Genomic DNA, 27255 nt, shown 5'->3' with positions numbered 1-27255 from the left:
GGGTGATTGTAAGCTTCAGCCAAATCTCTAAGGGGTTTTTGTCTGTGGTTTGTTGGTTTTAATAAACTAACAGTTTTGGGTTGAGCCTAAACCTTTGTGTCGTGTATATTTTGTTCCTGTAAATCCAGAGTCTAAGAATCCTTGCAAGGCACAAGGGAACTGAACACCTTACAAGTCCTTGGAAAGGCCAAGTACAGAAATCATGGCTGCTCTCAGCAGCAGGCCTGGCTTTTGTGGGGCCCAAGGAGGGTGTAGTGGATGGAATTTCCGGGTTAGCCTGGAAATGCCCATAAGACACACCCCAAGTCTCTGCTAGATGCAAGGGGGTAGGCAGAAGACGCGGATTTACCAAGGGACTTTCAATGGGGTGGAAGCTCAGCGGATACGGGTTCCGCTCAAAATTTCTGCCCTTGCCATTGGGAGGTCTGTCAGAATTGCACCCTCCTCTACTTCAGGAATATTGATCCCAATGTCTTTAGTTAAACTGTTGAGACTGTTGTTTGATAGTCACCTTATCTGTATTTTATTATTGATTAGAATATTGACTTCCTAAATTATGTCAAAACCAATTGTTTATTTTTACCATCCAAGTATCCCTAAAGTGGGCTTCTATTTTGCAAATTGTTTGACTAAAGTTCATTAATTAGCTGGAATACAAAAATATTGGTAAAAATAGAAATGCAAAAGCAGGTTTACCAGCATTTGAAAGAGAAAATAGATAAATTAGTTAGAATCCAGCACTGTTGCAGAGATTCTCATGAAGGACCCCACTTAAAACTTTTACCCACCTTTCTCTTTCAGAAGTTCACTGACCTGCTGTGCATTCCCAGCATTTTCTGGTATTTCAGATAGTTTCTTTTTAACTGGTGAATTAACTGTAGGTATTAGTATTCTGTCCTGTACTCAATGATTTATGTTTGTGCTATCCATTTTAAAATGATAATTCCTGCGCTTGCATGTTGCTGTAGATGTTCAGTGTTTAAACAACTGCTCCTGTGGTTATAATCATCATGGTTTTTAGAAAGCAAATTGTTGCTGTTATTTTGGTCACAACCTAAGCAAAAACAATTCAAAGAAGTGGCTGTTGGTACATTTTAAAGTACAGTCAAGAAGCCCCTTAGCCTCCAGTGTTTAAATTTGAAACAACAACATATACTTTCCATCCAACACCTTTTTTTTATTCTTGTGTAGTTGCACAGATAGTTACATAGTATTTCTAAAATTGTCGCCTTTAAGACTTGATCAGTATGAGACTTGATTTTGGTTATCAGTGGCTATTAAATCATTCAAAGATTTCTGACTACAATTAGTTGATTTTGCAGCTGCTGTTAGCATGTGACTGCTGATTACCAACGTCAGAATGGGAAGCGTCTGAGCCTTGGCGAGTAAAAGACAAATTCTTAAATTAACAGCTGTGAATACAAATGGCAGAACAGTAGCTACCCCTGTTAAAGACAAACACCTATTCTTTCAAGCAGACACTTCTCATCTTGCTACTTGAGACTCGAGGAGCACTCTGACTTGGAATGGATAAGTTGCCACGTTAGGCAGTCTTTTCTTGTTTGCAGTTAGGTTGAAACCTATCAGGGCTGAAGTTTGGTAAAATGTGAAGGAAAGTGACTGCTAAGACAAGCTTTTATTGATCACTTAGTTGCTTTTAGAGGATTTGATGTGAATAAGCTGCAAGCAGGAATGATGTAGATGGAAATCTTTACTTGAAAAGGAACAATCAAATGCTGATTAGGCAGTGGAGAGTCAGTGAGTACTACAGCAATCTAATTCCATTAGCATGATTGGCAACAGCTACTTCTGGATACCTCATCAAATATTCTTGTCTCATGTGCTTATCTGCACACCTCTGCAACTATAAAGAAGACAAATACATTTCTCCTTAAGAAGTAAGACTTCTAACATGTTTTATTTACAGTTCAGGATGCTAAAGAGATTTAACCTTTTTGATGACAAGCAGTGCACAGAGCGCTTTGCTAACTACCAGACTTGCCTCACCATTTCCCCCTCTATACATTTAGATGATTTATACATGGAATTTAAGACAGCTATGGTACGAAGATCAGCAGCCGGCTTTTGAGTGTAAAGTTAGATTTTGACGTAAAAATATATCTTTTGTCAAATCTTCCAATTGAATTTTTAAAGATCCGTTGTGTGGGCCTCATGGTCCCCTTTCAGAAATAAACTCGAGGGAAACAGTAGTTCACCTGGGAGTAAACCACTGAATGACGTGCGGCTCAATCATTTCTGATTAGCACAGGCGAGAGTGAATTATAATCTTGTGTCATGAAAAGGTTTATTGCAGTCAACCAGTGCTCGCTATCATGTGTTTCGGATTATATTTATACCAGGTACTGAGGTAAAACAGGCATGAATTATAAATGTGGCAAATAGAGATCTGTATGTACAGACTCACCATTATTCCTGACAGCCGTTGCACTTCGTGATAGCTTTGGAAATGTATTTGATGTGCTTCAGTGACATGGATTGGAGCTGTTGAGTATCATTTGATGTGAGCAGGTATTGCCATTGTGTTCTCATCTGGTGACAGCTGGTGACTGAATCCATTAGAAAAGAGGGCAGTGGTCTGTGTGTCTTTTTGACACTGTGTAGAACAAAGGTGTGGCGTATAGGTCTATTTTTTCCAACTTGTTGCTTTGGTGAATGAGGTGGTGATGTATGTGGTAGGTGCATGGAACTGTTGTGTTATGTTTTAAGAAACTGTGGTAGTATTTTTAAAGTCACTAGCTTTAGATTTCCATGAAAAGGATTTAATGAAAAGTCACTGAATGTCATGCAGGTTTGTAATATGATGGACACGAACACTCCTTGAGAAAATACATATCTTATGCTGCTTTTTTAACTTTTCATTTGTAAGTAAATCTTTATTGATATTTTTTCTATAGATAATACAAAGTAGCATTTGCATCCATCATATATGTACAGGCAAATGATATTCCGTTATTTAACTATACAGAGAGGACAAGCGTTTTGTCAAACATTTGTTATTGATAACGGACGATATATAATATTCAAATCTATTCGAGCCCATTATACGAGGTGGGACTGAGACAACTGCCCCAGGGATCACTGCAGACACCAGTGCACTCGTTCTGGTAAAGTAGCTAGCTTACCTCACTGGAATCGGGCAAGAACATCTCCTTTAAATAATTCACGTAAGTTCCCTGTACAGTTTTTACATGGCTGGAAGTGGATGATGAATAGAGAGCCCAGTTCTTAAAGATCCACCACTCTTTCACTGCCGGACTGCTGGAGAAAAAGTAAAATTTTGCCCAGACCCAGGCTGCCAGAACTGCTCCCTGTGGCAAAAATGAAGTATTTTTCTTCAATTTTGGTTGGCGACTGTGCCTTTAATTCTAGCCACAATCCATAAGGAGTTTAAAAAAGAGCTGCAGTTAAAATCGAAATCCCAGCCCAGATCGATACAAATGTTGAAGGTACTTTGAACTGGATGGTTGAGGGGAGGAGTCAACCTCTATTCAAACCAGCATTTAATGTTCACTTATTTGCATATGTTACAGGTTTGGGTCTTGCCTTAAATATTCTCTCACATGTAGAGGTTCCTTTCATTCCTGTAAGTGGCCTAAGCATCTTACATTTAAGGGTATAGCTGCATTACCCAATATCTAACTGTACAATAGCATAGCTCAGGGATGTAACAATAATGGCCCTGAAATTAGGATCGGGGGCTTGCCGCGCGTGCAAGCCCCCGATCTGCACTCACCCTGCGCGCCGACATCTGAAGCCCGGGCCTGCCTGCATTTCCTGTCACAGGCCCGGTTCAGCTGTCGGCGCGCTGTGCTAACCTGATCCAGCGGCATAGTTAGTGCGATGTGCCGGCTGGGATCAGGTGAGTACTGTGCAGCCAATCAGGGGAGGGGAAACTCATTCATGAGTTTGACAGTAAGAGCTGTCAAACTCATGAAAAGTATGGGCTGCCAAAACACTACTTTAACTTTAAATAAAATTTTAAAAAAATCCCACTGATTATAATAACTATAAGTTTAAAAAAATGTTTTAAACAATTAATCAATTTTTTGAAAAAAATAAATTTTTATAAAATAGGGTCTAAAACTAAACATACCATCCTGTAAATTCTTTAAAAATAACAAACCTGTGGAAAAAAAATGTCTACATTGTAGTAAAAGCCCACTTACCTGAAAAACTAAATACTTACGTCTTGTTTTTCCACGCGTAAAGACCGGAGGCCTTTACACGCGCGCAACTTTGGGGAAAAAAAAAGGAATTTTACTGCGCACGTGCTGCCTGTGCAGTCGCGCGCGTTCTGCCTCTGAACCCCTTCATTCAGAGGACAGGAAATGCCGGTTTTCCCCGCATGCGCTGTGCATGCTGAAAACCGGCATTTCCTCTGGCCAGACGCGTGAGTACCCCGACCGTACTCACGCGTTGGGACAGGAATTACTGGCCCTATATCTCCTTGTGATCTGAACTGGAGAGTCCTGTTTTTGCACATGCCACCATATGCACCTCTCCAATCTTTTTGAAGGCACTCCAAGAAAACATGTGGTAAGATAAGGCCTGATAAGAATTGTGACTGCTTTATATTCCAATATAGTAAGAGAACATACAGAACAATAGTTATATACGGCTCACTTAGTTAAATCAGTACAACTTTTCTTTGCTTTACAATAGAAATTAATGAACATGTTATGCTTCCCCCACTCCAGTGGTTGTCTTGCTTGCTATATTTCTCAACTTGTCTTGTTAAAATTGAATAGTCAATCTGAAGGTACCAGAGAGAGAGAGAGGGAGGGCTGGGCCAGATAGGTTCAGTGGTCAGTCAGCAGAAAACTGCCACATAAAGGTTAATATTCAAGAATCCTATGTCCGGACAAGTTTATATTACACTTTTTAGCGAAGCTGATATAACTGTTGATTATTATTTAATCTTCTAAGGGATAGTTTACTACCTACTGTAATTCAATGTCTTGTTTCTGTTCACTTACCCACTTCACCATTCAATGAATCTGTTTAGAGGTTTTTATCCTAAGTGTAGTAAAATGTTTATTCTATCAACTTCTTGAAGTTGAAAAAGATCACGCGATGATATAACCAGTAGTCGATCTCTGGGATTGCTACAAATTACCTAGGTATTGGGCAGGTAAAGGCACACTCTGGATCAGAGGGAGTAAGGACTCACCTATTGGAGTGATCTGAGATCCTGAACCTAAGAAAAAGCCCCAAAAATGTACCCGTCACCTATGATCAAATAAACTTCATTGTCAAGTCTAATCCATGAATAATGGTAACTTGGACAAGGGCCTGGAAAGCAAGCATAAATCCACATCCCAGTAACAGGAATTCACCAAGTTCCTTTTGATAAGGGGACGCGGGGGCGAGAGGTATCGAAAATAGCAGACAATATTCCAAATGTAACCTTTGTCATGATCCAGAAAAGGTGAGCTGACCTTTTTCAAATTATATTCAAATGCTGTCAAGACATATCCTAATAACAGGCTTTACATTAATTGGAGACATTCAATGAAGAGTTGGAATAAATGGCTCTTTTTCCGAGTGGCAGGCAGTGACTGGTGGGGTACCACAGGGATCGGTCCTTGGACCCCAGCTATTCACAATATATATTAATGATCTGGACGAGGGAACTAGATGTAATATCTCCAAGTTTGCAGACGACACAAAGCTGGGTGGGCGTGTGTGCTGTGAGGAGGATACCAAGAAACTCCAGTACGACTTGGACAGGTTGGGTGATTGGGCAGAAGCATGGCAGATGCAATATATAACGTGGATAAATGCGAGGTTATCCACTTTGGTGTCAAGAACAGGAAGGCAGATTATTATCTGAATGGCAATAGATTGGGAGAAGGGGAAGTGCAACGAGACCTGGGCGTCCTTGTGCACCAGTCGCTGAAAGTAAGCATGCAGGTGCAGCAGGCGGTTAAGAAGGCAAATGGTATGTTGGCCTTCATAGTGAGAGGGTTTGAATACAGGAACAAGGATGTCTTGCTGCAGTTGTACAGGGCCTTGGTGAGACCACATCTTGAGTATTGTGTGCAGTTTTGGTCGCCTTATCTGAGGAAGGATGTTCTTGCCATGGAAGGAGTGCAGCGAAGATTCACCAGGCTGATACCTGGGATGGCAGGAATGACGTATGAGGAGAGATTGTGTCGATTGGGCTTGTACTCACTGGAGTTTAGAAGAATGAGAGGGGATCTCATCGAAACTTATAAAATTCTAACAGGACTAGACAGACTAGATGCTGGAAGGATGTTCCCGATGGTCGGGGAGTCCAGAACCAGGGGTCACAGTCTAAGGATAAGAGGTAAGCCATTTAGGGCAGAGATGAGGAGGAATTTCTTCACCCAGAGAGTGGTGAATCTGTGGAATTCTCTACCAAAGAAGGCAGTAGAGGCCAATTCATTAAACATATTCAAGAAGGAGTTGGATATATTTCTTAAGGCTAAAGGGATCAAGGGATATGGAGAGAAGGCAGGAACAGGGTACTGAATTTGGATGATCAGCCATGATTTCATTGAATGGCGGAGCAGGCTCGAGGGGCTGAATGGCCTACTCCTGCTCCTATCTTCTATGTTTCTATGTTTCTATGAATAAACAGTAATCTTTTGGATTTCCACCTATGCTAATGGTCACTCCTCTATCAGGTACACATTGTTGTTTCCTGTTCCAATATTTCATAACTTCTACTTATCTGTATTAAATACAATCTGACATTCCTCAGCCCATCCACTTAATTGGCCCAGATATTTTCAAATCCATCTATCTCCCTTATATTGGTCACTAAAGGGTATTTTTGTAAATTAGCTCAGTATCATCCACTCATTTTATAACAAAAAGTGCTCTCCTTAAAAATTGCTTTTGAATTATGTGAATAGTGAGTGTTCGTGAACAGACCTCTGTGGAACTTGTGCTGCAGACAAAGCATGTCGATGATGAGGAAGAAATTGAAGTAAAAAGGTGATTAGTAAGCAAATGAGTAAAATAAAAAGAATACAGTTTTCATTTAACCTAACTTAAGCAAATCAACAATGAAAATATTGAAGGCGAATATGTTGGAACTACAGATACCTTCTAGTCCCGGTGCAACTAACTGCCACTCAGACATCGCCACTTACTAAGTAGATATTTGATTTGCATGCTAATTCTGGCATCTATTTAGAATACTGAGCACTGCAACAGAGCCACTCTGTCTGCTCTCCACGTTGGTCTACAGCTGAAGTAACTTAAGCAATGGACCTTGTGGTTCAAATGGCCTTTTCCAATTCCACATATCCTCGCAGCTGCTACTGAACTGCCTCTGTAACTTCGCCGGAAGTGCAGTATGAAACCCCATTTAAAGTAAAGCAGGTTTCCGCTGCACTTCCGTCAAAGTTACGGTAGTGGATATGGGAGCAGGTCAGAGGAAATTCCGAGCCTTCTTGTGTTGTAACTTGGCATTATGTACCCTGACAAACTAAATGTGTGCCTGAGCTGTACTTGTGAAATCTTCTAAAAACTTTGGGAGAAAGGTGCACTTGTGCAAACACTATGAACTCAGAATAGATGGTCATGGGAGGTGCAGGTCATCTCTGACTTATGGGCATTCTGCTGAAGTGACTACTGTTGGTAAACGTAAGCTGCTAATCATCTGCTGCTCACATTGCCTGACCTGAAGTATTCCCTATGTACTTTCAATACAGAGATCTGGACACACAAGGAGCACTTGATAGAGTGGCTTCTTCTGCTAATGCTCATTCAACAGAGCATTCAGCATAAGCAAGTTCAACATGCAACAAGACGGACTCAAAACTATAAAATACCAATGAACTATATAACTCTCATCTTATAACTAGTGCATTTAGTTATAACTTTTGTAAAGCACACAGGCAAAGGAAAAATAATAACCGTGCTTAGATAAACAAGAAAACAGAGATGTTTTCACAGAAATTGACAGAAACTTTTGCATTTTGCCAACACGTTAGCAGCCAATGTTTCATAATTGCACTGTGAAATTCAGGCTGGAAATATTATAGGTAAATATCCCTATACACAGCTCAGGAAATAAAAGGATCTGTTCTGTGTTGAGAAGCATATCTGAGATCACGGTAGAAAGAACTCTTAAATAAAACAGAAAATGCAGGCAATAACAATGCAGGTTCTTCATTGTCTGTAAACAGGAAAGACAGATTACCATTTTAGGTGTATATCCTTTGTTCAGAACTGAAAATTGGAATATTAGCAAACCCTTTAATGAGACTGAACAAAGCAAAGGGCAGGGGAGGGAGAGAATGGAAAAATAAGAATCATGATCAGTAATGCTGACACCCCGTCACAGAGAGGAGATACTGGGACCAGTTTTAGTCACCATTATGCCATTGGAAATGGGCGCAGATGGGGCATACCAGAGCGTAAAAATGGGCAAAGATCAGTCCCAATGAATCTATGCCTATTTAGTGCACCATTTGACTTTCTGGTGGGTGATGTGCCTCAATAAATCCGAGACTCGATGTTAGCGAAACAAAACAAGGCTTTTATTGACTTAGAAGGTAACACACAGAGGAGAATGTATCTTCCATCCAGAGGTCTGCCGTACTGGGTGTGCTGCAGGCTGGGCCAGCTTACATAGGAGCCAGGTATGGGCGGAGCCCTACACACAGTACAATACAATGGAAATGAAACTGAAACCAACCACAGTCACAGGCAGAGAAATACTGATGAGTGATGAATGGAATATTTCATCACAGTGGGCATGGGGTAGGTGGTAGTAGTTTCAGCACAAAATAAAAAGAAGCTTAATAATTATATTTAAATGAAGCAGGAGTAATAGCTTAAGACTTTCTGCATCCTTTTCTGGCCCTCCACAATTGCTTGATGCTGTGTTGCATACTTAAGTAAGTTTAATGGGCCAAATAAGAAGATGCATTCAGTAGTCTTAAGGTCATTTCTACACTGATTTCCTTAACGTAAAAATCAAATCTTGTGTGACTTGATTCTGCTTCCACATAGGCTGTCACAAGTCTTTGTGGTAATTTCTCTGCTTTTTTTCTCCTTCCAGCTCCATTAGTGCTACAAATGGGATCCCAGTGGGAATTCTGCATCTCACTTTTTCAGATGAAAAAGAGGGGGCAACAGAGGGGTGCTCAGCAGGCCAGACTGCACCAAATGCAAGCAATATGTGAATGTCTGATTAACTATTTGGATGGTTCTTTGGGAAAACCCCAAATCACAGTAAGTCATGCGTTGATTGGTACTACACGAAAGAAGAAATGCCAAGATGATCAGCCAGCCTGATTGGCCACACCTACCAAGAAGCCACCAACCATATTTTCAGGCACTGTCAAATGACAGAGAGTCAGATACAGTGCTGAGGCTATCTGCTGTAAAGACATCTGCTGCTAACATGCACCAATGCACCATACCTATAGTCAGTGAGAATAACAATAGACTATTGTATGAAGCCTACCTCCGCCTCTTTGCAGGTACCCTGCAGTGATGACCTATGGGGTTGGCATCAGAGAGTAGCAAACAGAGGCTTCTTCTTTGCAACCAACTACTGCAGCACCACCTCCATATCAGCAGCCATCAGATGCTGGGCAGTTCCATCACTTACCTGCAGTCTTATGCCTGGACTTTTGGTTTCCATTCCCTTCATTTTCACCTGTTACTACATTACCGTCTCTCCCTTTCAGCCATGGCAAAATCTACCAATGGGTTGTAATAACTTTTTAGCTTTTCCAAAGGCTTTCAAAATGTATGTTCTGCTATACTGTCATTTCCTTTTAATTGTCTGTAAATGCTTTACATTTTTCCTCTGCACAATTTTCCACTCCCAACATCCATTTAAATCTGCACCGAGACCTATGACTAATTCTGCAAATGGCTGGAGAATTGATTGTTATTCTCACATTACAACTGTGGTGAGATTTGCACCAGTTCTTAACTACTTATGACTGACTTACACCAAAACATGAATATCAGCCCTAATGGTTTGAATGCCCAGTAAACATTTTTTTTTTGAAAAGCTGGATAGAGTTTAAAAACTGGTGCGATGACATGCGGAGATATTCTCAACAAGGCAATGAAAAGACATCAAAAGAAAAAAAGTTCTGAAAATAGCTGAATAAAGCACCAGTAAATATATGCAGAGCTGCTTTTATATTGGTGCCAAAGGAGCATCAGTACAGTCAGTTTCCAATGCATGGGTCAGCGGCAGCTCCGAAGCACATTCACCCAACCCATCAAGGCTAGCTGCTAGGAAGAACCTAGCTCAGTGAATCGAGCAAGTGCAAGCGAGATCTTCCACCCAGAGCTGCTGGCTTCTGTAACTTCCTGCAGTCATACAAAAGCAGCCACTTTTTACCTCTTTCTAGATTTTCAAAACACCTGTTTGCTGCATAGTCACTTTGGGGTCGATTTTAACTCGGGTGCGGGAATTGTCGGGTTCCCCGAATTTGGTGTTTCCCACACGAATCTAAATGGGTGTGTGAGATTGGTGCAATTTTAACTCAATTGGCCAATTGATTTCCAACGTGTGGGAACCCTTGGCAAATGAGTATTTCCAGTCAGAAAGTCGCATAATATAACGTCATTATTGCTGGTGCATTTAGGGTCTGCAACAAGCCTTGCTTCTTCTGCAGGCTGCCAACCTTTTGGCATTTCCTGATACACTGAGCTGGAAGCAGAATGGCAAGAGAAAGACCGAGGTCTGCACCCCGTTTTGACGATGTTGCCCTGCAGGCTTTAGTAGAGGGAGCAAGAGCTCACAAGGAGGTGCTCTTCCCTTCATCAGGGAGGAAGATGCCTCCCCAGCAGACAAAGGCTGCGTGGCTGCAAGTGGCAGAGGAAGTCAACTATTTATCGGCTACCCGCAGAACCTAGATACAGTGCAGGAAGAGATTTCATGACTTTCAGCACACTGGAAAAGTGAGTAGGAAGTTCCCCTCACTCTCAATCTGATCTCCATTGCCTCTCCACACCAGCACTCAGCTTTAGCAATCCCTCTTGACACTGACATCCATGCACCCTTAACCATTTCCTCTCTCTCTATGCTCACATTCACCTAACTATTCGACTATGCAGCCCTCACACTCCCTATCACTCTGATGCTATGAAAACAACTGACAACACACAGGGAGGGCCCTTGGTCTTGTCAACTCACTCCATCTTTGTCTCCTTCCAAGCATCTATGCTATGGATTCTCTACACTCACTCCTTCATTCTCACTCAAACTCCACTTGTCTCCCTCATTACAGGAAAAGAGAGCTCCCAATAAAAGAGAACGAGCGAGGACAGGAGGAGGACCACCATCAGTAGCCCACCTCACCCCCTGGGATGAGGCGGTCGGTCCTGGAGATCGCAGGACTGGAGGACGATGCACAAGTGGGGGACGGACTGACAGGTGCATCACAGCAAGCTGGTGACAGAATAGTTTTCCATCTCTCTCATTGACATTGCATGAGTCGCTGATAATGATTCTGAAGCTATAGCAGATGGACCTATGATCATCTGCAATATGCAATGTGCATGTAACCTTGACCTCACATCTCTAACTCTTTCCTTTACTCCCCCACAGGACCATCGAGAGCCCCCGTCCCCACTGTCCAGGAGGAAGAGCCTGAGCTTCCAGACTCCTCAGAAGAATCTGCAACCTCTGAGGGCGCAGTGTCAGCAGAATTCAGCACACCCAGCACCAGCGCAGACACTCACACCTCGGTGGGACCTTCGGGACATAGAGTAGTGTTGTCACCTGGTGTATCACAACTCACAAGTGAGCATCAGCAGATTGTGGAGACAGGGACAGCAGTGGAGAGCCCTAGTTGGAGGGCGCAGGACTCTGCCAGCTTGGCCCAGCTGCATGTTGACCCTCTGCCTCTGGGTCCATCCATAAGATCAGCGGGGCTGGAACTCCAGGAACAGATGCAGGAGTCTCTGGCAGGTTTTGTCTCCAGGGTCGATGTGAGGGTGGAGCGAATGGAGGAGTCCATAGCGAACATGAGCAGAGCCTTTGTGGAGTCATTGGTGCATGAACGCATCACCATGGAAAGGATGGCAACCTCCATGGAGGAGATAAGTCGCCAGGGTATGGAAAACATGGTGAGTGTTCATAATAGAATGACATCTCTTGAGGCGCGATGGGCATCTATTGAATAAAGAAACCAGACCTTCATGGAAGTTCTTCTGAGTAGGACTGCCAGTGCAGATATGGGTCCCCATGGTCCCCTGATGTGCAGTAAGGTGCTCTCAAGCCACTTCCAAGCGCTGGCCCCTTCTGGCCTGTGCAGCTTCAGGTGGGTGAGCAGCAGCCTGGCGCTCCTGTTGCTGCTGCTGTTGTTCCTGGTTCTGCTGGTACTGCGGCTGGTGTTCGAGCTCATCTAATGCCCAGAAGGGAAGGAAATAAATGGCTTCCATGCTTCTGGTATATGCCTCCATTGAGGAAGCGCTGAGTGAAGGTGGCGAGGGGGGTTTCCCAGGAGGTCACACTGGAGATGTGTGTGAGGCTCCAACCTTCCACAGGTGTGATTAAGCCTGGTAAATTTGCCCCAGGCCTGAAACAACAAAGTCCTGCCACCTGCAAATGATGACTAATCAAATCTCCTCTTTAATGGTTGACCTGCAGCTGATAGTCTGCAAGCCAATAGTGCTCACGCCAGGTTTCACAGGCGTGATCCCCACCAGGCATGTTTTACGTGGGAAAAGGGTTAAAAATATAAGGGCCTGTTGAAATGGGATTATAAAGGCCAATTATTGCTGATTAAGGGCCTTAAAGACCAGTCCCGCCTGTTGGAGGCAGGACTGATTTGGGACCATCAGACACGCCTGGGTTAAAATGGCTCGGGGTCGGGAACCAGGCGACGGGGGGGGGTCCCGACCCCCAGTTTTTGCAATTTTAACCCCCCACACACCTCAAAGCCCGCCTCACGGCTGAGTTAAAATCGACCCCTCTGTATTTCCTGTTTGTGACATGTGTCTGCATTCCTGATTCAAGACTCCTACTTGTGGTCACACCCCCGCCCCCTTTGTTTCATTTAATCACATTTAGAGGCTCACTTATATTCTAGTTTCTCATTCTGACAAAAGGTCCACACCTGAAATGTTAACCTGTCTTCTCTAATTTCAGATGCTGATTCACCTGCTGAGTATTTGTAGCAGTTTTAGTTTTTCGTTCAGATTTAAAGCACTTGCAGTTCTTGTTTTCTCCTTATTTATAAAAGCAGAATCTTATATTTGTGAGAATAAAATAGATGGGACATTTATGTTGAATGAAAATTTGATCAAGTTCATATGAAGTAATTTCTGTTGCCTGGGAGACAAGATGTCTACTAAAATATTGGGTTGTCTGATAATCTGAAAGATGGAACCTATTTGATGTGAAGTAGCCTTTATTTAAATGCAGTGACAATATTTTGTGGGTTAAAAAAATTTCAGAATTTAAATCCAGTCAGAATTCATGTGTCCAAAGGGTATAATTGTGCAACTTTTCTATTGGAAAGTTAATTTTCAACAGTTTGTGTGCTGAGGCAGAGGAGGGAGAAAATTGTCCAGGGACTCAAAAATGCCATGCCTGCTATATCTTCTTCCAACCAGTTGATCTTCTAAGTTGAAACTCAGCCAGGATTCAGCATTCCAGGTCATAACATTTAATGGATTTATTCTCCCTTTGTCAAAGACTCAATTTATAATCTTTTTACGTCATCAGCTTCCTACAAAATCTGCCCTAATCTGCCATGTTATTGCTATTCCCTTTCTGCACACAGTATAGGGTTGCCATTGGTCCATTTTTTGCCCACACCTTCTTGTTTTTGAGTGGCATGGTCAAAAACATCTGAAAGAAACTTTTTTTACTATTGGGCCTTGCAATATAAACAACAATTTGCCCTTGTATAATATATTGAACATAGAAAAGCCCATCCCAAAGGGCTGCACTTGTTATTAGAGATGAGGGTGGAAGGGACAGGGGATTATGGTTTGAGGAAAGAAATCAGATTTTTTTTTCCCTCCAGGATGATTCCAGAATGTAGGAGAGTGAGGCCTGGTAGAGCGAGGTATGGTCCAGCCAGATTTAGTAATGGGTGGTTAAGCCAGTTGTACACCAGACACATTCATGTCTGCATCCCTTGCACTTGAGGAAGTGAAGATGGAGGCCATACCAAGAGCAACGACTCGGATGAGACGTAATGATTGATACCCGTGTCTCCAGCAAAAGTAAACGCGGAGGTTATGGGACTGGATGAGCAAATCTGAGGCTGTGGAGACACAGTGGTGAATAGAGAGCCAAAGGCTAGGTAGTTGGAAGTTTGAAAATGCAGTTGTAAACAACTTGAGGGAAGAGATTTTTTTGCAGAGGGGGATGTAGAATGAAGTGGGGTTGGGTGGGGGAACGTGGGTGGTGAGGGGTATTAGGAAGTGGTCGGAGATACCTTAGTCAGTTATCAAGACCATGGGAAGGGAGAGGTCACGAGAGATGACAAGGCTGAGGGGCTGGTTGTGCTTATGGGTAGGAGAGTTTACATGGAGGGAGAGGTTTAGGGAGCAAAAGGAAGCAGTGAATTCAGAGGAGAGAGCGGAGCAGAGATGGAGATTGAAATCACAGAGGATGAGTCGTCACACAGCACAGAGGCTGAGAAAAGAAAGGATCCATTTGTTTTCAAGATTATTAATATATTAAATTAATGCTATTCATCAGCAAAGAAAATATCAGATATAAGTTATGATCCAACCCACTGCTCACAGCCAATGTGCTTCTGGTGTAGTTTTGGGAACAATTTTATTACACATTAACTTGAGGCAGGATAAGAGCACAAACTATCCTGTGTAACCTTCAAAAATTTCCTGAGGGGGAACATCAGGTGGGATTTTGCAGTCAGAGGTGAACATACGGTGCTAGCTGTTTGTTGCACTTGCAGTTGTCCATAGACATTTTGCACTGAAAGTTCCTGTCAGCCAATCATTGAAAAAGCACAACACCCTCTACATGGCATCTGGGAATTCTGTGATCAGGACAAGCTACTGAATATATCCTTAACCAATCAGATTGAAGAATCATTAATTAGCAGTGCAGTCTGAATCAGGAAGTGTCATTTAGAAAATTGAAATCAACAACAACTTGTATGCAAATCAATGTCAAATCAGGCACAGAAAGCAAAATAAAGAGCGGGAAAGAAAGATTGAATTAAGAGAGAAATAAAAGAGACAGAAAGAGCAAGTTTAAAAAAATTACATTAAAAAAAATCTCCAACAATAAATAACAACTGAAGCAATGAGACTCCTGTAATGATATCAGCAAATAGTGATGGTATTTGCCTGTTTGATTATTTATGCCTTACCAGCATATTTGCCTGATTGATTATTTATGCCTGACCAGCAGAGGGCATGTGAGAGACAAGCAGTTTAGTTTTAGTTTCGTTTTAGATGGATCTCTAAGATGGTGTCTCCTGTAATGCTGTTAACTGAGTTGAACATACTTTAGATAAAAAGTCATTCTCTTTCATGAATGTGTCGTCATTGAACCCACATACAAATCAATACATGGTGTCAGAAGTGATTGAAAGAGATGAAGAGGAAAAATCTGAAGTTAAATCAGCTCTCCACATATTAGCAAGCCAAAAGAGAACATTGTTACTTACCATTGGAGAATAGCTAATGAAGTGAAAAAATGGTAGGATTACACCCACCGGCGAAGCTTCAGTTGACAGGTAATGTGGCTGAAAATTGGAGGAGGTTCAAACAACGTTTGGAGTTGTATTTAGCGGCAATCGGAGCTGACGAGAAAAGTGATAAAATGAAAGCGTCAGTGTTCTTACATGTCGTGGGTGATGAAGCGCTGGAAGTGTATAATAACTTCACATTCGCTGCTGATGGAGACAAAATGAAGCTAGATAAAATAATGGAACAGTTTGAGGCCTACTGCATACCTAAACGTAACGTGACGTTTGAGAGGCATAGATTTTTCACATGTGTACAGAAAACGGGAGAGACTATTGATCAGTATGTGACTGAACTGAGAAACAGAAGCAAATCGTGTGAATTTGGGGGACTGACAGACTCGCTGATAAAAGACAGACTGGTGTGTGGTATTCCAGATAATGGTCTAAGGGAAAGACTGCTAAGAGAGCAAAATCTAGACCTGGGAAAAGCCATAGCACTGTGTAGGGCCACAGAGACTGTGAAGTCGCAGGCAAAGGAGCTGTTCAGTGACAGTAGCTGCAACGTGGATGCAGTGAGAAAGAACGGACATAAACCGTTTAACAAAAAGAGTGCCAATGTGAAAAAAGAGGCATGGCCAGCGAACAAAAATGAAAGGGGCAATCGAAAGTCATGTAGTCGATGCGGTACACAGCATACACCAAATAAATGTCCAGCATATGGTAAAAAATGCAATAGTTGCAACAAAAACAACCATTATGCCCTTTGCTGTAAGAACCAAGCGCAACAAAGCAAGGTCCATGCAGTAGATGAAAGCGAGATAGAGGAGTTCTATGTAGATGTTGTGTCTGAAAACAAAAAAGAAAAAAGAGACTGGATGTTGACACTAAAAGTGAATGACATACACATTCCATTTAAATTGGATACTGGAGCACAAGTTAATGTGATATCAGAGACTGATTTTAAGAAAATTAGACCCAGACCAAAGATACATGGAATAAAAGTGAAAGTGACAGGATACTCAGGTACTAATATACCAGTGAAAGGAAGATGCATTGTCAAAGTGACACACAAGGACAGAGAGCACACGCTAGCATTAATTGTGGTGCCAAAGGATGTGCAAGCCATACTAGGTTTAATAGCCTGTGAGAGACTGAACCTGGTAAAGAGAGTCCTTGTTGTGGAAAGCGAAGGAGAGACAGTCTATGATGAACTCATGAAAGTGTTCAATGACCCATTTAAGGGTCTAGGCTGCCTTCAAGGAGAACACACGATCAGAGTAGATAAAAGTATGCCAACGGTCATACATCCATGCAGAAAAGTTCCATTTGCTCTTCAAAAGCAACTGAAGGCAGAGTTGGACAGGATGGAAAGCCTGAATGTGATTCAGAAGATAGATGAGCCAACTGAGTGGGTGAGTTCACTCGTCGTTGTGGACAAAAAGAATGGAAAGCTCAGAATTTGCCTGGATCCAAGAGATCTAAACAGAGCAATAAAGAGAGAGCACTTCAAGCTTCCTACACGTGAGGAAATCATGGCACAGTTTGCAAATGCAAAGTATTTCAGCAAGTTAGATGCATCATCAGGATTTTGGCAGATGAAACTGGATGAGGCAAGTTCAAGACTGTGCACGTTCAACAGTCCATTTGGCAGATACAGATTCCTAAGGTTACCATTTGGCATTGCCTCAGCTCCTGAAGTGTATCACAAAACTATCCATATGATCTATGAGCACCTGGAGGGAGTTGATACATCAATGGATGACATCATATTATGGGGAACCACGAGAACTGAGCATGACGAGAGACTGAAAAAAGTGCTGGAAGCAACAAAGAAAACAAACCTGAAGCTGAATAGAGAGAAATGCCAGCTCGGGGTGATAGAACTGACATTCGTGGGAGATATCCTTAGCAGTGAGGGCATCAGACCAGATCCCAGAAAGGTGTCCGCCATTGAGAATATGCCAAAGCCACAATGCAAAAACGACGTGCAGAGGTTTAATGTAATGATCAGCTACATGGGTAAATTCATATCCAACCTCTCAGAAAAGATGGCACCACTGAGAAGACTAACTGAAAAGAACATAGAATGGGAATGGAATGATGAGCATGAGAAGTCATGGAGCGATCTAAAGAAACTGCTCACAGAGGAACCAGTTCTGAGGTTTTATGACCCAGCGAGACCCATCAAGATATCATCAGATGCATCACAGAGTGGGCTCGGTGCCGTTCTTCTGCAAAAATATGACTACTGGCAACCTATTGCATATGCATCGCGCTCAATGACAGATGCGGAGACGCGATATGCTCAAATAGAAAAGGAGCTGCTCAGCATCACATACGCCTGTGAAAGATTTCACCAGTTTGTGTCAGGACAAGCAATCAGTGTAGAGACTGACCATAAGCCCTTGATTGCATTGTTCCAAAAGCCACTAAATAGCTATCCGCTTAGAATACAAAGAATGATGATCAGGCTGCAACGCTATACATTGAATGTTGCGTATACACCAGGTAAGCTGATGTATACAGCAGACACGTTGTCCAGAGCTGTTGACCCAAGTGAGCCCGCAAACACCAAAATGGATGAAAAAGTGAACGCCTACATGGACATGATCACAAGTGCACTGCCCATAGCAGATGCAAAAATAGAGCTCATAAAGACTGAGACAAACAAAGATGAAACACTGAGACGACTGAGGAAAAGCATTTTGGATGGATGGCCCAACATGAAGCAAGACTGCTCACCTGACATGGCAGAGTACTGGAACTGCAGGGCGGAACTATCAGTGGTCGAAGACATCATCTACAAAGGAAGTAAATTAGTTATCCCAAAGAGTCTGAGAAAAGAGATGCTAAAAAGGATCCATGGAGGACATCTGGGAATCGAAAAGTGTAAGAAAAGAGCACGAGAGGTGATGTACGGGCCACGAATCAACCAAGATGTGACAAATGAGGTGTCAAACTGCACAATATGCCTGAAATATCGAGCAAGCAATCCGGTAGAACCACTAAAGCCACACCCAGCGCCAGACAGACCTTACCAGAAGGTAGGCGCTGACCTATTCGTATGTTAAGGGAAGGACTATCTTGTAGTCACAGACTATTACTCCCTGTATCCAGAGGTTTGTAGACTGTACACCACCACTGCAGATGCTGTGATAACATGTATGAAAGCCATATTCTCCAGACATGGCATGGCAAGCGAGGTCTTCACAGACAACGGACCCCAGTTTTACAATGCAAGTTTCCAACACTTTGCCAAAGAGTGGGACTTTGTCCACACAACGTCAAGTCCTCACTTTCCACAGTCCAATGGATTAGTGGAAAAATCGGTCCAGGCAGTGAAAAGACTGATGTACAAGGCAAAAGACAGTGGAACTGACTTCTACCAGAGCATGCTTGTATACCGCACAACGCCGCTCGAGTGTGGTATGTCACCAGCCCAACTCCTTATGGGACATCTGCTAAGGTCAAACCTACCCATCCCGGAGAACCTCCTGAAAACAAAAGAGGGGGAGAAAGTGAGGAAGTTCAAAGAACAACAGAAAGAAAAGCAAAAGTACTACTATGACAGAGGAACACAAAACCTACCTGAACTCCACACTGGTGACCAAGTAAGGTTCAAAGACAAAACAAACATATGGGCTCAGAAGGGAACTGTCCTGAGTGAAGTACAATCAAGATCATACACCATTCAGACAGATGAGGGTGCTGTTCTGAGAAGAAATCGTCAGGATCTTCTCATGGGACCAGCCACAGCAAGTCAAAAGACTGATACTGTTGAACAACCTGATCACACAGCAGGTCAAAAGACTGATACTGTTGAACAACTTGATCACACAGCTGAGAAACCATCATCTGAGGCAACAACTCAGATTCAAGGACAATCAATCAGAAAATCCTCAAGACACATGAAGCCTCCTGAGAGACTCATTGAGCAAGTTTAAGGACTCTTGTTATAGAAGGAAGTAATGTTATCTTATTTGCTCTTCAAATTCTAGTGTATTTACATATTTCATGTGAACACATAAAACAAGGTTAAAAAACCTTGATAATGATAATGTAAGTTCATTAAGTGTTACAGTTAAAAGGCAGAGTAATACAAAGAAAACATGTTGTTAGATAAAAGTAAAATACTTTTGTTTTAAGAAAGGGAGATGTAATGATATCAGCAAATAGTGATGGTATTTGCCTGTTTGATTATTTATGCCTTACCAGCATATTTGCCTGATTGATTATTTATGCCTGACCAGCAGAGGGCATGTGAGAGACAAGCAGTTTAGTTTTAGTTTTGCTTTAGATGGATCTCTAAGATGGTTTCTCCTGTAATGCTGTTAACTGAGTTGAACATACTTTAGATAAAAAGACAAGCTCTTTCATGAATGTGTCATCATTGAACCCACATAAAAATCAATACAACTCCACACTTTTAAAAGTTAATTTTCAGTGCCAGAGAGGTTGTATGGAAGTAATTAAGACTTATCAGGCCGTTAAAGGGGTACTTACACTGGAATGGACAAGCCCTAACTTTTTCTGGTGAGTTTAGTTTGTATATATCAGGTATTACAAAGTATTTACAGCACAAAAACAGGCCATTTAGTCCAACAGGTTCATGCCAGTATTTATGCTCCACGCGAGCCATCCCTTTTTATCTAGCCCTGTGAATATACCTTTCTATTCCTTTCTCCCTCATCTGCTTATCTAGCTTCCCCTTGAATGCAACTATGCTAGTTGCATCAACTACTCCTTGTGGTAGTGAGTTCCACATTCTAACCACTCTCTGAGTAAAGAAATTTCTCCTGAATTTCCTATTGGATTTATTAGTGACTATCTAATTTTTATGGCCCCTAGTTCTGGTCTCACCGAGTAGAAACATCTCCACACGTCTACCCTATCAAACTGATTCATAATCTTAAAGGCCTCTTATCAGGTCACCCCTCAGTCTACTCTTTTCTAGAGAAAAGAGACCGAACCTGTTCAGTCTTTCCTGATAGGTATAACCTCTCAGTTCTGGGATCATTCTAGTAAAGTTTTTTTGCACCTTCACTAGTGCCCCTATAACCTTTTTGTAATATGGAGACTAGAACTGTTAACAGAACTCCAAGTTTGGTCTAACCAAGATTCTATACAAGTTTAACATAACTTCTCTGCTTTTCAATTCTATCCCTCTAGAAATGAACCCCAATGATTTGTTTGCCTTTTTTCATGGCCTTATTAACCTGCAGCACTACTTTTAGTGATCTGTGTATCTGTACCCGCTAGATCCCTCTGTTCCTCTGCCCCATTTAAACACTTATTTTTCAATAAGTAAGTGGTGTCTTTATTCTTCCTACCAAAATATACTACCTCATGCTTATTTATATTGAAGTTCATTTGCCAATTACAAACAAACTCTGCAAGTTTATTAATGTCTTCCTGTATTTTGTCACAGTCCTTCTCTGTATTAACTAGGGCTGTAGAGAGGGCTTTAAACTAACTAGTGGGGGGGAGGTTCCTAGAGAGCAAATAATTAAAATGACAACAGAGAAGGTCATAGACTTAGGTAGCAGTGGGGAAATTAAAAACCAGAGCGTATCAGGAAGGGGCAGAAGGTATGGAGTAAAATGTAAAGTAATAAAAAGGGCAAAAGCAGGAACTAAGTGTCACAAAACATATTTGAAAGTTCTCTATCTGAATGCACGTAGCATTCGTAACAAAATAGACGAGTTAATGGCACAAATAACTACATATGGGTATGATCCTTTGGCCATTACAGAAACATGGCTGCAGGGTGACAATGCCTGGGAATTAAACATACCAGGTTATTTAACGATCAGGAAGGACAGGAAGGAAGGAAGGGGAGGTGGGGTGGCTATGTTAATAATGGAAGGAATCACTCTAATACAGAGAAATGATATTGGGTGAGAAGATCAGGATAATGAAACAGTTTGGGTGGAGGTAAGGAATAATAAGGGGAAAAAAACACTAGTGGGCGTAGTCTTTAGGCCTCCGACCAGTTGCAACTCTGTTGGAAGGAGTATCAATCAGTAAATAGTTGAGGCTTGTAATAAGGGAACATCTATAATTATGGGGGATTTTAACTATCATATTAATTGGACAAATCAAATTGGGCAGGGCTGCCTTGAGGATGAGTTAATTGAGTGTATTAGGGATGGGTTTCTTGAGCAGTATGTAACTGAACCGACCAGGGGGCAAGCAACCTTAGATCTGGTCCTGTGTAACGAGACAGGATTAATTAAAAATGTCCTAGTAAAGGATCCCCTTGGAATGAGTGACCATAACATGGTTGAATTCCATATTCAATTAGAGGGTGAGAAGGTTGGATCTCAAACAAGCGTGCTAAGCTTGAATAAAGGAGACTATGAAGGTATGAGAGCGGAATTGAGTAGAGTGGATTGGGAAAATAGATTAAAGGGTAAGACGATACATGATCAGTGGTGTACATTTAAGGAGTTATTTTACAACTTCCAAAAAATATATATTCCACTGAGAAGAAAAGGGTGTAAAAGTAAAGACAGCCATCCGTGGCTAAGTAAAGCAATTAAGGATAGTATTCGATTAAAACAAGGGCATATAAGGTAGCCAAATCTAGTGGGAGGATAGAGGATTGGGAAAACTTTAAAAGACAGCAAAAAATAACAAAAAGATTGATTAAGAAAGGGAAGATAGATTATGAAAGTAAATTAGCAAAAAATATAAAAACAGATAGTAAGAGTTTTTATAGTTATATAAAAAGAAAAAGGGTGGCTAAAGTAAATGTTGGTCCCTTAGAGAATGAGACCAGGAAATTAATGGTGGGAAATATGGAGTTGGCAAAAACACTGAATGAATATTTTGTATCAGTCTTTACAGTAGAGGACACTAAGAATATCCCAACACTGGACAAACAGGGTGCTATAGGGGGGGAGGAGCTAAACACGATCAAAATCACTAAGGAAGTGGTACTCGGTAAAATAATGGGACTCAAGGTGGATAAATCACCTGGACCTGATGGCTTACATCCTAGGGTCTTGAGGGAAGTGACGGTAGGGATTGTGGATGCATTGGTAATAATTTTCCAAAACTCCCTGGACTCGGCAAAGGTCCCGGCAGACTTGAAAACTGCTAATGTAACACCCTTATTTAAAAAGGGCAGTAGACAGAAGGCTGGAAACTATAGACCGGTTAGCCTAACATCTGTGGTAGGTAAAATTTTGGAGTCCATTATTAAGGAGACAGTAACAGGACATTTGGATAATCATAATTTAATAGGACAAAGTCAGTATGGTTTTATGAAGGGGAAGTCATGTTTGACAAATTTGCTGGAGTTCTTTGAGGAAGTAACATATAGGGTGGATAAAGGGGAACCAGTGGACATAGTGTATTTAGACTTCCAAAAGGCATTTGACAAGGTGCCACACAAAAGATTATTGCTTAAGATAAAAAATCACGGGATTGGGGGTAATATTCTGGCATGGATAGAGGATTGGCTATCTAACAGAAGGCAGAGAGTTGGGATAAATGGTTCATTCTCAGACTGACAATCAGTAACTAGTGGTGTTCCGCAGGGGTCAGTGCTGGGTCCCCAACTCTTTACAATCTATATTAACAATTTGGAGGAGGGGACCGAGTGTAACATATCAAAGTTTGCAGATGATACTAAGATGGGAGGGAAAGTAGTGAGTGAGGAGGACATAAAAAACCTGCAAGGGGACATAGACAGGCTAAGTAAGTGGGCAGAGATTTGGCAGATGGAATACAATACTGGAAAGTGTGAGTTTATGCACTTTGGCAGGAAAAATCGTAGAGCAAGTTATTATCTTAATGGCAAGAAACTGGAAAGTACTGAAGTACAAAGGGATCTGGGGGTCCTGGTGCACGAAACTCAAAAGGTTATTATGCAGGTGCAGCAAGTGATTAAGAAGGCCAATGGAATGTTGGCTTTCATTGCTAGGGGGATAGAATATAAAAATAGGGAGGTATTGCTTCAGTTGTACAAGGTATTGGTGAGATCGCACCTGGAATACTGCATACAGTTTTGGTGTCCATACTTAAGTAAAGACATACTTGCTCTCGAGTCAGTACAAAGAAGGTTCACTCGGTTAATCCCGGGGTTGAGGGGATGGACATATGAGGATAGGTTGAGTAGATTGAGACTCTACTCATTGGAGTTCAGAAGAATGAGAGGCGATCTTATTGAAACATATAAGATTGTGAAGGGGTTGGATTGGGTGGATGCGGGGAGGATGTTCCCGATGATGGGTGAAACTAGAACTAGGGGGCATAGTCTTAGAATAAGGGGCTGCTCTTTCAAAACTGAGATGAGGAGGAACTACTTCACTCAGAGGGTGGTAGGTCCATGGAATATGCTGCCCCAAAAAGCTGTAGAAGCTACATCATTACATAAATTTAAAACAGAAATAGACAGTTTCCTAGAAGTAAAGGGAATTAAGGGTTACAGGGAGCGGGCAGGAATTTGGACATGAGTCTAGGTTCGGATCGGACATGGCCCTGTGGGTAGCGGAGCGGGCCCAGGGGCCGTGTAGCCTGATCCTGCTCCTATTTCGTGTGTCTAATTCTGTTAGATTCAGGAGATGGTTCTGTGACAGTGGATTGGCGGTTAGGATCAGATTAGCCATGATCTTATTGAATGGCGGAGCAGGCTCGAGGGGCCGATTGGCCTACTCCTGCTCCTATTTCTTATGTTAACTATACTCCCCAATTTGGTGTCATCCACAAATTTTGAAATGGTACTTCTGACTCTCGAGTCCAAATCATTTATTTAAATGGTGAACAGTAGTGGTCCGAGCACAAATCCTTGTGGAACATCACTTCCCACCAGTTGCCAATCTGAGTAACTACCTTTAACTCCTACTCTGTTTTCTGTTTTGTAGCCAGGTTGCTATACATTTGGCTACTGGTCCTTAGTCGTGAGTCTACTATGTGGTACCTTATTGAAGACTTTTGGAAATCCAAATACATTATATCTACTACATTAACCTTATCTACCTTTTCTGTTATTTCTTTAAGGCATTCAATAAGGTTGATCAACCATAATGCGCCTTTTTGGAATCCGTGCTGACGACTCTTTATTATATTTTCAGTTTCTAGATGTTTTTCATTTACTTCTTTGAGTAAGGATTCCATTATCTTTCCTACCATTAACATTAATCTAATTAGTTTATAGTTCACTGGACTTTTTCTGCCTCCCTGTTTATATTTAGGAATCACATTAACTGTCCACCAGTCCTCTGGAACTATTCCCTTTTATAATAATGAATTATTATATATATGTAATAGTGCCTCTGCTATCTCTTCCCTAACTTATCTTTAATATGTGCAGATGAAATTAATCCAGGCCAGGGATTTTATCCTCTCTAAGTTTGATTAGTTTATCAATTATCTTCTCCTTTCTATCTTAATTGTCTTTATATCCTTTTTGATCTCTTCTTCTAATGTTATGTGAACCGTGTTAGTCTTCCTGGTAAATACCGAGGTGAAGAAATTATTTAAGATTTCTGTTATTTTGCTGTCATTACTTGTGAGTTTATCATATGTATTCCTTAGTGACCCTATCCCTAACCTGATTTTTCTTTTCTATTTAATTGTTTGCAGACTACTATTTATTTTTATATTCCTTGATAATTTAATTTTGTAGTTTCTCTTTGCCCTCCTAATTGTTTTTTTTTACTTCTTTCTTAACCGTTTTGTCATCCTCTATTTTGTTGTATATATACTTGGTGTATGCCTTATTCTTTAGTGATAATTTTGCATTTATTTCTTTATTCATCTGTAGTGTCTCATTACTGGGTAGTTTGTTCTTGCTTTTTAGTGGGATATATTTCTTATGGACTCTATTGATCACTGTTTAAATGTTTCTCACTGCTGTTCTATTTCTTTGTTTGTCAGTAAATTTTTCCACTTTATTTTCCCTAGCTCCATTATCATCTGCTAAAATCAGCTTTTTTTTCCAATGTATTACTTTATCTTAAACCTTATTATGTTGTGATTGCTATTGCCTAGATGTTCCCCCTACACTTACTTCTCTTATCTGTTCTGGTTTATTTCCCATTACTAGATCTAGCAGTGCACCCCTCTTGTTGGACTTTTTGCATATTGGTTAAAAAAGGAGTCCTGCACACATTGTAAAAACTCAATTCCACATGCCCCTTTTGCTACCTCTTCATGCCATTTGGGGGTAGTTGAAATCTCCCATGATTATTATTCCATGTCCTTTACTCATTTCACATATTTGCTTAAATAAACTAAAGGGTACAATTCTAAAGGGGTTACATGAACAGAGAGACCTGGGGGATATACATGCACAAATCATTGAAGGTGGCAAGGCAGGTTGAGAAAGCAGTTAAAGAAGAATACGGGATCCTGGGCTTCATAAATAAAGGCATAGGGCTAGATTTTACCAGCCCTAAGGTGGCGGGTTTGGAGGTGGGACTGCCGAGAAAGTCAAAAAGAATGGGAGCGGGTCTCAAACCCACTACCAACCCGCCTCTGTTGTGTATGTGCCTTTAAGAGAAGAACTGATTCTATACTGCAGTACCGGCAGTGACCACCCCTGTATATAAAGCCATAGCAGGCTTCTGTATTTCAGTAAATACCTGTTTTATTGTTCTCCTGCAGTCTGAGTATTATTGATCCTCGGACACTACACTGGTGATGGACAGGTTTGAACTCACCTGCAGTACTGCATCACCTCATGGGGATCTTTTCCCTGAAGAGAAGCTTCTTGGAGGTCGAAGTCAGAATGGCGGGCGTCGACCGCGGGCAACCGCCCAGGGATCCATCGGAGAGTTGCAGGGGAGGCTGTGGAGAGCTGGGCCAGGCTCCCCAGTCGAGGTGTTCCAGCAAGTCGTGCTGGTAGCAGGTAGTGCGCTGACCCATCTGGACTGCGGCGGGCTCGGGCTCGATCGAGCGACTCTGCAAAGGGGCCGTGCAGCGTCATCGGGAGGAAGAGAGAGAGAGAGGGTGGAGCGCACAGGGCGTGGTCGGTGCTCAAGAACAGGGCAGCGTGGAGAGGATAGAACACGGGGAAGGAAAAGTGAGACGCGCCGAAGCCGTGGGTCACTGCCATTACCCTGTAGAACGCTAGGAGCAGCGTGGCAGCAAGGGGAAGAAGGAAAAGCATGGGAGGCGCCATTTTAATCCATTGGGGAAGAAGGAAAAGCGTGGGAGGCGCCATTTTAAATCACCCAGGACGCCGAAGAGTGGCAGTATCACTGCTTTTGACAACGAGGTAGAAGACTGGACCATGTGTGTGGAAAGAATTGAAGTGTACTGCAATGCCAATGAGGTGGCCAATGGAAAGAAAGCGTCGGTATTATTAAATTTGATGGGCGCGAGAACGTACGGCCTATTGCGGAATTTAATTACCCCAGCTAAAGCAATGGAGAAAAGTTTTGAAGAGATTGTTAATATCTTACAGGAACACCTAAACCCTACACCGCTGCTGATAGCAGAAAGATTCAAGTTCCATAAAAGAAACCAGCACAAAGATGAGAACAATGCTGACTATCTTACGGAACTACGCAAGTTATCGAAGCACTGCCAGTTCAGAGCAGGACTGGCAGACACCTTGCGGGATAAGTTTGTCTGCGGGCTCCAGAGTGAAGGA

This window comes from Somniosus microcephalus, chromosome 1, assembly GCF_052327205.1.
Source record: "Somniosus microcephalus isolate GS21.2 chromosome 1, FLI_Smic_1.0, whole genome shotgun sequence".
In the NCBI taxonomy this organism is placed as follows: domain Eukaryota; kingdom Metazoa; phylum Chordata; class Chondrichthyes; order Squaliformes; family Somniosidae; genus Somniosus; species Somniosus microcephalus.
The sequence above is the reverse complement of the archived record's forward strand: the minus strand, read 5'-3'. Positions refer to the sequence as shown.